The 12,886-nt window shown below is 35.9% G+C and overlaps 1 long non-coding RNA gene across 1 annotated transcript in view; it reads right to left on the bottom strand.

The window, feature by feature from the left end:
- Window positions 1–1,321: 1,321 nt before the first annotated feature.
- The window catches only part of LOC124029088, a 14,158-nt gene continuing 2,593 nt past the window's right edge, over window positions 1,322–12,886 (bottom strand). The window contains exons 2-5 of the long non-coding RNA XR_006837720.1: window positions 12,006–12,077; window positions 10,542–10,613; window positions 2,455–2,618; window positions 1,322–1,337 (exon numbers count right to left, since the gene is read on the bottom strand). This is a non-coding gene — a long non-coding RNA (uncharacterized LOC124029088). The remainder of the gene's footprint in view (window positions 1,338–2,454; window positions 2,619–10,541; window positions 10,614–12,005; window positions 12,078–12,886) is intronic.

Genomic DNA, 12,886 nt, shown 5'->3' with positions numbered 1-12,886 from the left:
TTATAGCCCAGTAGACAGACCCAGATGTTATAGCCCAGTAGACAGACCAGATGTTATAGCCCAGTAGACAGAGACAGACCCAGATGTTATAGCCCAGTAGACAGACCAGATGTTATAGCCCAAAGAGACAGAGACAGACCCAGATGTTATAGCCCAGTAGACAGACCCAGATGTTATAGCCCAGTAGACAGAGACAGACCCAGATGTTATAGCCCAGTAGACAGACCCAGATGTTATCGCCCAGTAGACAGAAGAGGTGAATATGTACAGTCTGTTATTGTTTGAAACAGCCCCTTACATTCTGCGTAGCTTCTTGTAAGGAGAAAGGCTCCAGCAGGAATGGCCTTGATAGAGTTCTGCTCCAACCGACTGGAACCAAAACACAACAGATATACACTGACTCTACTAAACATTAGGAACACCTTCCATCTACTGAGTTACACTGACTCTACTAAACATTAGGAACACGTTCCTACTACTGAGTTACACTGACTTTACTAAACATTAGGAACACCTTCCATCTACTGAGTTACACTGACTCTACTAAACATTAGGAACACCTTCCTACTACTGAGTTACACTGACTTTACTAAACATTAGGAACACCTTCCTACTACTGAGTTACACTGACTTTACTGTAAACATTAGGAACACCTTCCATCTACTGAGTTACACTGACTCTACTAAACATTAGGAACACGTTCCTACTACTGAGTTACAATGACTTTACTAAACATTAGGAACACCTTCCATCTACTGAGTTACACTGACTCTACTAAACATTAGGAACACCTTCCATCTACTGAGTTACACTGACTCTACTAAACATTAGGAACACCTTCCTACTACTGAGTTACACTGACTTTACTAAACATTAGGAACACCTTCCTACTACTGAGTTACACTGACTTTACTAAACATTAGGAACACCTTCCTACTACTGAGTTACACTGACTTTACTAAACATTAGGAACACCTTCCTACTACTGAGTTACACTGACTTTACTGTAAACATTAGGAACACCTTCCATCTACTGAGTTACACTGACTTTACTAAACATTAGGAACACCTTCCTAATACTGAGTTGCCAGGTGTGTGTGTATCTTACATCTCTGTGATGGTCTCAGGCAGGTTGCCAGGTGTGTGTGTATCTTACATCTCTGTGATGGTCTCAGGCAGGTTGCCAGGTGTGTGTGTATCTTACATCTCTGTGATGGTCTCAGGCAGGTTGTCAGGTATCTCAGTAAGGCTCTTTCCTCTACAGTCCACTATGTTGTTACTGCAGGTACAGGAGTCCGGACACTGGAGAACACTGCAGGAGGGGAGGACTGGTGGCCTAAACACACACACACACACACACACACACACACACACACACACACACACACACACACACACACACACACACACACACACACACACACACACACACACACACACACACACACACACACACACACACACACACACACACACACACACACACGCACGCACACACACAGAGAAACAAAGAGAAACATTATGAAGAGAGATGAAGACATGGAGACACAGTATTGTACCGCTAACCCTAACCCTCCTAACCCTAACCCTAGCTCCTAACCCTAACTCCTAACCCTAGCTCCTAACTCTAGCTCCTAACTCTAGCTCCTAACCCTAACCCTCCTAACCCTAACCCTAGCTCCTAACCCTAGCTCCTAACCATAACCCTAGCTCCTAACCCTAGCTCCTAACACTAAACCTGGCTCCTAACCATAGCTCCTAACCCTAGCTCCTAACCATAACCATAGCTCCTAAACCCTAGCTCCTAACCCTAGCTCCTAACCCTAGCTCCTAACCCTAGCTCCTAACCCTAGCTCCTAACTCTAGCTCCTAACCCTAGCTCCTAACCCTAACCCTAGCTCCTAACCCTAACTCTTAACCCTAGCTCCTAACCCTAGCTCCTAACCCTAGCTCCTAACCCTAGCTCCTAACCCTAAACCTGGCTCCTAACCCTAGCTCCTAACCCTAGCTCCTAACCCTAGCTCCTAACCATAACCCTAGCTCCTAACCCTAGCTCCTAACCATAACCCTAGCTCCTAACCCTAGCTCCTAACCCTAGCTCCTAACTCTAGCTCCTAACCCTAGCTCCTAACCCTAGCTCCTAGCCCTAAACTTAACCCTAGCTCCTAACCCTAGCTCTTAGAAACAGCATTTGACCTTGTGGGGACCGACAAAATGTCCCCAGTTGGTCAAATGTTTGTTCGTTATTATTCTAGTGGGGACTTCTGGACAAAGAACAGTTAAAACAAACAAACAAACAAACAAACAAACACACACACACACACACACACACACACACACACACACACACACACACACACACACACACACACACACACACACACACACACACACACACACACACACACACACACACACACACACACACACACACACACACACACACACACTACCTGTGCATACGAACTCTTTCTTCTGGACCTCAGCCACGTTGTGTCCCCTCATGGAAGGAGGGGACATGCACTGTGTGTAGAGACCCAGACGGGGACGCTGCCTCAACCACTCTGACAACCAGGCCACGTGACAGTCGCAGAACAGGTTGTTGGAGTGGAGACGACTGGAGAGGAGAGAGAGGAGAGAGACATGTTAACACACAGTCACACAAGTCAATAACTACAGGTAGACTAGTCTATAATATAACTACAGGTAGACTAGTGTTAATAGTGTTAATAGTGTTAATAGTCTATAATATAACTACAGGTAGACTAGTGTTAATAGTGTTAATAGTCTATAATATAACTACAGGTAGACTAGTGTTAATAGTGTTAATAGTCTATAATATAACTACAGGTAGACTAGTGTTAATAGTGTTAATAGTCTATAATATAACTACAGGTAGACTAGTGTTAATAGTGTTAATAGTCTATAATATAACTACAGGTAGACTAGTGTTAATAGTGTTAATAGTCTATAATATAACTACAGGTAGACTAGTGTTAATAGTGTTAATAGTCTATAATATAACTACAGGTAGACTAGTGTTAATAGTGTTAATAGTCTATAATATAACTACAGGTAGACTAGTGTTAATAGTGTTAATAGTCTATAATATAACTACAGGTAGACTGGTGTTAATAGTGTTAATAGTCTATAATATAACTACAGGTAGACTAGTGTTAATAGTGTTAATAGTCTATAATATAACTACAGGTAGACTAGTGTTAATAGTGTTAATAGTCTATAATATAACTACAGGTAGACTAGTGTTAATAGTGTTAATAGTCTATAATATAACTACAGGTAGACTAGTGTTAATAGTGTTAATAGTCTATAATATAACTACAGGTAGACCAGTGTTAATAGTCTATAATATAACTACAGGTAGACTAGTGTTAATAGTGTTAATAGTCTATAATATAACTACAGGTAGACTAGTGTTAATAGTGTTAATAGTCTATAATATAACTACAGGTAGACTAGTGTTAATAGTGTTAATAGTCTATAATATAACTACAGGTAGACTAGTGTTAATAGTGTTAATAGTCTATAATATAACTACAGGTAGACTAGTGTTAATAGTGTTAATAGTCTATAATATAACTACAGGTAGACCAGTGTTAATAGTCTATAATATAACTACAGGTAGACTAGTGTTAATAGTGTTAATAGTCTATAATATAACTACAGGTAGACTAGTGTTAATAGTGTTAATAGTCTATAATATAACTACAGGTAGACTAGTGTTAATAGTGTTAATAGTCTATAATATAACTACAGGTAGACTAGTGTTAATAGTGTTAATAGTCTATAATATAACTACAGGTAGACTAGTGTTAATAGTCTATAATATAACAACAGGTAGACTAGTGTTAATAGTGTTAATAGTCTATAATATAACTACAGGTAGACTAGTGTTAATAGTGTTAATAGTCTATAATATAACTACAGGTAGACTGGTGTTAATAGTGTTAATAGTCTATAATATAACTACAGGTAGACTAGTGTTAATAGTCTATAATATAACTACAGGTAGACTGGTGTTAATAGTCTATAATATAACTACAGGTAGACTAGTGTTAATAGTGTTAATAGTCTATAATATAACTACAGGTAGACTAGTGTTAATAGTGTTAATAGTCTATAATATAACTACAGGTAGACCAGTGTTAATAGTCTATAATATAACTACAGGTAGACTAGTGTTAATAGTGTTAATAGTCTATAATATAACTACAGGTAGACTAGTGTTAATAGTGTTAATAGTCTATAATATAACTACAGGTAGACTAGTGTTAATAGTGTTAATAGTCTATAATATAACTACATGTAGACTAGTGTTAATAGTGTTAATAGTCTATAATATAACTACAGGTAGACTAGTGTTAATAGTCTATAATATAACAACAGGTAGACTAGTGTTAATAGTGTTAATAGTCTATAATATAACTACAGGTAGACTAGTGTTAATAGTCTATAATATAACTACAGGTAGACTGGTGTTAATAGTGTTAATAGTCTATAATATAACTACAGGTAGACTAGTGTTAATAGTCTATAATATAACTACAGGTAGACTGGTGTTAATAGTCTATAATATAACTACAGGTAGACTAGTGTTAATAGTCTATAATATAACTACAGGTAGACTAGTGTTAATAGTCTATAATATAACTACAGGTAGACTAGTGTTAATAGTGTTAATAGTCTATAATATAACTACAGGTAGACCAGTGTTAATAGTCTATAATATAACTACAGGTAGACTAGTGTTAATAGTCTATAATATAACTACAGGTAGACTAGTGTTAATAGTGTTAATAGTCTATAATATAACTACAGGTAGACTAGTGTTAATAGTGTTAATAGTCTATAATATAACTACAGGTAGACTAGTGTTAATAGTCTATAATATAACTACAGGTAGACTAGTGTTAATAGTGTTAATAGTCTATAATATAACTACAGGTAGACTAGTGTTAATAGTCTATAATATAACTACAGGTATACTAGTGTTAATAGTGTTAATAGTCTATAATATAACTACAGGTAGACTAGTGTTAATAGTGTTAATAGTCTATAATATAACTACAGGTAGACTAGTGTTAATAGTCTATAATATAACTACAGGTAGACTAGTGTAAATAGTCTATAATATAACTACAGGTAGACTAGTGTTAATAGTGTTAATAGTCTATAATATAACTACAGGTAGACTAGTGTTAATAGTCTATAATATAACTACAGGTAGACTAGTGTTAATAGTCTATAATATAACTACAGGTAGACTAGTGTTAATAGTGTTAATAGTCTATAATATAACTACAGGTAGACTAGTGTTAATAGTGTTAATAGTCTATAATATAACTACAGGTAGACTAGTGTTAATAGTGTTAATAGTCTATAATATAACTACAGGTAGACTAGTGTTAATAGTCTATAATATAACTACAGGTAGACTAGTGTTAATAGTGTTAACAGTCTATAATATAACTACAGGTAGACTAGTGTTAATAGTCTATAATATAACTACAGGTAGACTAGTGTTAATAGTGTTAATAGTCTATAATATAACTACAGGTAGACCAGTGTTAATAGTCTATAATATAACTACAGGTAGACTAGTGTTAATAGTCTATAATATAACTACAGGTAGACTAGTGTTAATAGTCTATAATATAACTACAGGTAGACTAGTGTTAATAGTGTTAATAGTCTATAATATAACTACAGGTAGACTAGTGTTAATAGTGTTAATAGTCTATAATATAACTACAGGTAGACTAGTGTTAATAGTCTATAATATAACTACAGGTAGACTAGTGTAGACTAGTGTTAATAGTGTTAATAGTGTTAATAGTCTATAATATAACTACAGGTAGACTAGTGTTAATAGTGTTAATAGTCTATAATATAACTACAGGTAGACTGGTGTTAATAGTGTTAATAGTCTATAATATAACTACAGGTAGACTGGTGTTAATAGTGTTAATAGTCTATAATATAACTACAGGTAGACTAGTGTTAATAGTCTATAATATAACTACAGGTAGACTAGTGTTAATAGTGTTAATAGTGGTTAATAGTCTATAATATAACTACAGGTAGACTAGTGTTAATAGTGTTAATAGTCTATAATATAACTACAGGTAGACTAGTGTTAATAGTGTTAATAGTCTATAATATAACTACAGGTAGACTAGTGTTAATAGTCTATAATATAACTACAGGTAGACTAGTGTTAATAGTCTATAATATAACTACAGGTAGACTAGTGTTAATAGTGTTAATAGTGTTAATAGTCTATAATATAACTACAGGTAGACTAGTGTTAATAGTCTATAATATAACTACAGGTAGACTAGTGTTAATAGTGTTAATAGTCTATAATATAACTACAGGTAGACTAGTGTTAATAGTGTTAATAGTCTATAATATAACTACAGGTAGACTAGTGTTAATAGTGTTAATAGTCTATAATATAACTACAGGTAGACTAGTGTTAATAGTGTTAATAGTCTATAATATAACTACATGTAGACTAGTGTTAATAGTGTTAATAGTCTATAATATAACTACAGGTAGACTAGTGTTAATAGTCTATAATATAACAACAGGTAGACTAGTGTTAATAGTGTTAATAGTCTATAATATAACTACAGGTAGACTAGTGTTAATAGTCTATAATATAACTACAGGTAGACTGGTGTTAATAGTGTTAATAGTCTATAATATAACTACAGGTAGACTAGTGTTAATAGTCTATAATATAACTACAGGTAGACTGGTGTTAATAGTCTATAATATAACTACAGGTAGACTAGTGTTAATAGTCTATAATATAACTACAGGTAGACTAGTGTTAATAGTCTATAATATAACTACAGGTAGACTAGTGTTAATAGTGTTAATAGTCTATAATATAACTACAGGTAGACCAGTGTTAATAGTCTATAATATAACTACAGGTAGACTAGTGTTAATAGTCTATAATATAACTACAGGTAGACTAGTGTTAATAGTGTTAATAGTCTATAATATAACTACAGGTAGACTAGTGTTAATAGTGTTAATAGTCTATAATATAACTACAGGTAGACTAGTGTTAATAGTCTATAATATAACTACAGGTAGACTAGTGTTAATAGTGTTAATAGTCTATAATATAACTACAGGTAGACTAGTGTTAATAGTCTATAATATAACTACAGGTATACTAGTGTTAATAGTGTTAATAGTCTATAATATAACTACAGGTAGACTAGTGTTAATAGTGTTAATAGTCTATAATATAACTACAGGTAGACTAGTGTTAATAGTGTTAATAGTCTATAATATAACTACAGGTAGACTAGTGTTAATAGTGTTAATAGTCTATAATATAACTACAGGTAGACTGGTGTTAATAGTGTTAATAGTCTATAATATAACTACAGGTAGACTAGTGTTAATAGTGTTAATAGTCTATAATATAACTACAGGTAGACTAGTGTTAATAGTGTTAATAGTCTATAATATAACTACAGGTAGACTAGTGTTAATAGTGTTAATAGTCTATAATATAACTACAGGTAGACTACAGGTAGACTAGTGTTAATAGTGTTAATAGTCTATAATATAACTACAGGTAGACCAGTGTTAATAGTCTATAATATAACTACAGGTAGACTAGTGTTAATAGTGTTAATAGTCTATAATATAACTACAGGTAGACTAGTGTTAATAGTGTTAATAGTCTATAATATAACTACAGGTAGACTAGTGTTAATAGTGTTAATAGTCTATAATATAACTACAGGTAGACTAGTGTTAATAGTGTTAATAGTCTATAATATAACTACAGGTAGACTAGTGTTAATAGTGTTAATAGTGTATAATAGTCTATAATATAACTACAGGTAGACCAGTGTTAATAGTCTATAATATAACTACAGGTAGACTAGTGTTAATAGTCTATAATATAACTACAGGTAGACTAGTGTTAATAGTGTTAATAGTCTATAATATAACTACAGGTAGACTAGTGTTAATAGTGTTAATAGTCTATAATATAACTACAGGTAGACTAGTGTTAATAGTCTATAATATAACTACAGGTAGACTAGTGTTAATAGTGTTAATAGTCTATAATATAACTACAGGTAGACTAGTGTTAATAGTCTATAATATAACTACAGGTATACTAGTGTTAATAGTGTTAATAGTCTATAATATAACTACAGGTAGACTAGTGTTAATAGTGTTAATAGTCTATAATATAACTACAGGTAGACTAGTGTTAATAGTCTATAATATAACTACAGGTAGACTAGTGTAAATAGTCTATAATATAACTACAGGTAGACTAGTGTTAATAGTGTTAATAGTCTATAATATAACTCTATAATATAACTACAGGTAGACTAGTGTTAATAGTCTATAATATAACTACAGGTAGACTAGTGTTAATAGTCTATAATATAACTACAGGTAGACTAGTGTTAATAGTGTTAATAGTCTATAATATAACTACAGGTAGACTAGTGTTAATAGTGTTAATAGTCTATAATATAACTACAGGTAGACTAGTGTTAATAGTGTTAATAGTCTATAATATAACTACAGGTAGACTAGTGTTAATAGTCTATAATATAACTACAGGTAGACTAGTGTTAATAGTGTTAACAGTCTATAATATAACTACAGGTAGACTAGTGTTAATAGTCTATAATATAACTACAGGTAGACTAGTGTTAATAGTGTTAATAGTCTATAATATAACTACAGGTAGACCAGTGTTAATAGTCTATAATATAACTACAGGTAGACTAGTGTTAATAGTCTATAATATAACTACAGGTAGACTAGTGTTAATAGTCTATAATATAACTACAGGTAGACTAGTGTTAATAGTGTTAATAGTCTATAATATAACTACAGGTAGACTAGTGTTAATAGTGTTAATAGTCTATAATATAACTACAGGTAGACTAGTGTTAATAGTGTTAATAGTCTATAATATAACTACAGGTAGACTAGTGTTAATAGTCTATAATATAACTACAGGTAGACTAGTGTTAATAGTGTTAATAGTCTATAATATAACTACAGGTAGACTAGTGTTAATAGTGTTAATAGTCTATAATATAACTACAGGTAGACTGGTGTTAATAGTGTTAATAGTCTATAATATAACTACAGGTAGACTGGTGTTAATAGTGTTAATAGTCTATAATATAACTACAGGTAGACTAGTGTTAATAGTCTATAATATAACTACAGGTAGACTAGTGTTAATAGTGTTAATAGTGTTAATAGTCTATAATATAACTACAGGTAGACTAGTGTTAATAGTGTTAATAGTCTATAATATAACTACAGGTAGACTAGTGTTAATAGTGTTAATAGTCTATAATATAACTACAGGTAGACTAGTGTTAATAGTCTATAATATAACTACAGGTAGACTAGTGTTAATAGTCTATAATATAACTACAGGTAGACTAGTGTTAATAGTGTTAATAGTGTTAATAGTCTATAATATAACTACAGGTAGACTAGTGTTAATAGTCTATAATATAACTACAGGTAGACTAGTGTTAATAGTGTTAATAGTCTATAATATAACTACAGGTAGACTAGTGTTAATAGTGTTAATAGTCTATAATATAACTACAGGTAGACTAGTGTTAATAGTGTTAAGTGTTAATAGTGTTAATAGTCTATAATATAACTACAGGTAGACTAGTGTTAATAGTGTTAATAGTCTATAATATAACTACAGGTAGACCAGTGTTAATAGTCTATAATATAACTACAGGTAGACTGGTGTTAATAGTGTTAATAGTCTATAATATAACTACAGGTAGACTAGTGTTAATAGTGTTAATAGTCTATAATATAACTACAGGTAGACCAGTGTTAATAGTCTATAATATAACTACAGGTAGACTGGTGTTAATAGTGTTAATAGTCTATAATATAACTACAGGTAGACTAGTGTTAATAGTGTTAATAGTCTATAATATAACTACAGGTAGACTAGTGTTAATAGTGTTAATAGTCTATAATATAACTACAGGTAGACTAGTGTTAATAGTGTTAATAGTGTTAATAGTCTATAATATAACTACAGGTAGACTAGTGTTAATAGTCTATAATATAACTACAGGTAGACTAGTGTTAATAGTCTATAATATAACTACAGGTAGACTAGTGTTAATAGTGTTAATAGTCTATAATATAACTACAGGTAGACTAGTGTTAATAGTCTATAATATAACTACAGGTAGACTAGTGTTAATAGTCTATAATATAACTACAGGTAGACTAGTGTTAATAGTGTTAATAGTCTATAATATAACTACAGGTAGACTAGTGTTAATAGTGTTAATAGTCTATAATATAACTACAGGTAGACCAGTGTTAATAGTCTATAATATAACTACAGGTAGACTAGTGTTAATAGTGTTAATAGTCTATAGTATAACAACACTCACAAGGTTCTCAGTTTGGGCATGTGGTTGAAACTAGTGTTAATAGTCTGTAATATAACAACACTCACAAGGTTCTCAGTTTGGGCATGTGGTTGAAACTTGCCACCGACAGACGACTTATATTGTTGTTGTTCAGAGTTCTGCAGAGAGAGAGAAAAGAGAGACAGAGAAAGGGGTAGAGAGAGAGACAGAAAGAGAGAGGGGATAGAGAGAGAGAGGGATAGAGAGAGAGACAGAAAGAGAGAGGGGATAGAGAGAGAGACAGAAAGAGAGAGGGATAGAGAGAGAGACAGAAAGAGAGAGGGGGGTAGAGAGAGGGGGAGAGAGACGGAGAGAGAGACGGAGAGAGAGAGGGAGAGAGAGAGGGAGAGAGAGAGAGACAGAAAGAGAGAGAGAGGGAGAGAGAGAGAGACAGAAAGAGAGAGAGGGATAGAGAGAGAGAGACAGAAAGAGAGAGAGGGATAGAGAGAGGGGGATAGAGAGAGAGACAGAAAGAGAGAGGGATAGAGAGAGGGGGGATAGAGAGAGACAGAAAGAGAGAGAGGGATAGAGAGAGAGGGGATAGAGAGAGACATAAAGAGAGAGAGGGTAGAGAGACGGAGAGAGAGAGGGGATAGGGAGAGAGACAGAAAGAGAGAGGGGGGAGAGAGGGGGAGAGAGAGACGGAGAGAGAGACGGAGAGAGAGAGGGGATAGAGAGAGAGGGGGAGAGAGAGAGGGGGAGAGAGAGACGGAGAGAGAGACGGAGAGAGCGAGAGAGAGACAGAGAGAGAGAGTGGAGAGAGAGGGGGTAGAGAGAGAGAGAGAGAGAGAGAGGGTAGAGAGGGGGAGAGAGACAGAGAGAGAGAGGGAGAGAGAGAGAGAGAGAGAGAGAGACAGAGAGAGAGAGAGAGAGACAGAGAGAGAGAGGGGGTAGAGAGAGGGGGAGAGAGAGGGAGAGAGAGATAGAGAGATAGAGAGAGAGAGAGAGACAGAGAGAGGGACAGAGAGAGAGAGAGAGAGAGGGGGTAGAAAGGGGAGAGAGACAGAGAGAGGGGACAGAGAGAGAGAGAGAGAGGGGGTAGAGAGGGGGAGAGAGACAGAGAGAGAGAGGAGAGAGAGTGAGAGAGAGAGACAGAGAGAGAGAGAGAGAGAGAGAGAGAGAGGACAGAGAGAGAGAGAGAGAGAGGGGTAGAGAGGGGGAGAGAGACAGAGAGAGAGAGGGACAGAGAGAGAGAGAGAGGGGGGTAGAGAGGGGATAGAGAGAGAGAGAGACAGAGAGAGAGACAGAGAGAGAGGGGGTAGAGAGAGGGGGAGAGAGAGGGGGAGAGAGAGATAGAGAGATAGAGAGAAAGAGAGAGACAGAGAGAGAGAGAGGGACAAAGTTACAACCAGCAGCCAGCAGAGGGCAGTGTATAATGTGTTGAGGGACAAATGAATAAAGAGGAAGCATTTCAACAGCAGATAAATACATGGATGTAAAAGTCAGTTCAACAGGAAGTGTCTCTGGGTGGACGTGGAGGTGTCAGAGGTTAAGGGTCAGAGGTTACTCACAGTACTTCCAGGTCTCGTAGAGCTCTGAACGCTCCGTCCTCTATACAGCTGATCTGGTTATAATCCAGCTGGCTGCACACACACACAGGAGAGAGGGAGATGGAGGAGAGAGGAGAGATGGAGGAGAGAGGGAGATGGAGGAGAGAGGAGAGATGGAGGAGAGAGGAGAGATGGAGGAGAGAGGAGAGATGGAGGAGAGAGGAGAGATGGAGGAGAGAGGGAGATGGAGGAGAGAGAGAGATGGAGGAGAGAGGAGAGATGGAGGAGAGAGGAGAGATGGAGGAGAGAGGGAGATGGAGGAGAGAGGAGAGATGGAGGAGAGAGGAGAGATGGAGGAGAGAGGAGAGATGGAGGAGAGAGGGAGATGGAGGAGAGAGGGAGATGGAGGAGAGAGGAGAGATGGAGGAGAGAGGAGAGATGGAGGAGAGAGGGAGATGGAGGAGAGAGGAGAGATGGAGGAGAGAGGAGAGATGGAGGAGAGAGGGAGATGGAGGAGAGAGGGAGATGGAGGAGAGAGGGAGATGGAGAGAGGGAGACGGAGGAGAGAGGGAGATGGAGGAGAGAGGAGAGATGGAGGAGAGAGGGAGATGGAGGAGAGAGGGAGATGGAGGAGAGAGGAGAGATGAGGGAGAGAGGGAGACGGAGGAGAGATGGAGATGGAGGAGAGAGGAGAGATGTAGGAGAGAGGAGAGATGGAGGAGAGAGGGAGATGTAGGAGAGAGGAGAGATGGAGGAGAGAGGAGAGATGGAGGAGAGAGGGACAGAATTACGAGTGTTATAGAATGCTGAACCAACCGTGTTCCCAGCAGTAACCACTGTAAGATTAACCACCATCCAGGATTGAAGAAATATTTCCTCTCGGTTTAGTCTCAGAAACTACT

Source organism: Oncorhynchus gorbuscha, unplaced genomic scaffold (assembly GCF_021184085.1).
Source record: "Oncorhynchus gorbuscha isolate QuinsamMale2020 ecotype Even-year unplaced genomic scaffold, OgorEven_v1.0 Un_scaffold_5454, whole genome shotgun sequence".
NCBI lineage: Eukaryota > Metazoa > Chordata > Actinopteri > Salmoniformes > Salmonidae > Oncorhynchus > Oncorhynchus gorbuscha.
The sequence above is the reverse complement of the archived record's forward strand: the minus strand, read 5'-3'. Positions and strand labels throughout refer to the sequence as shown.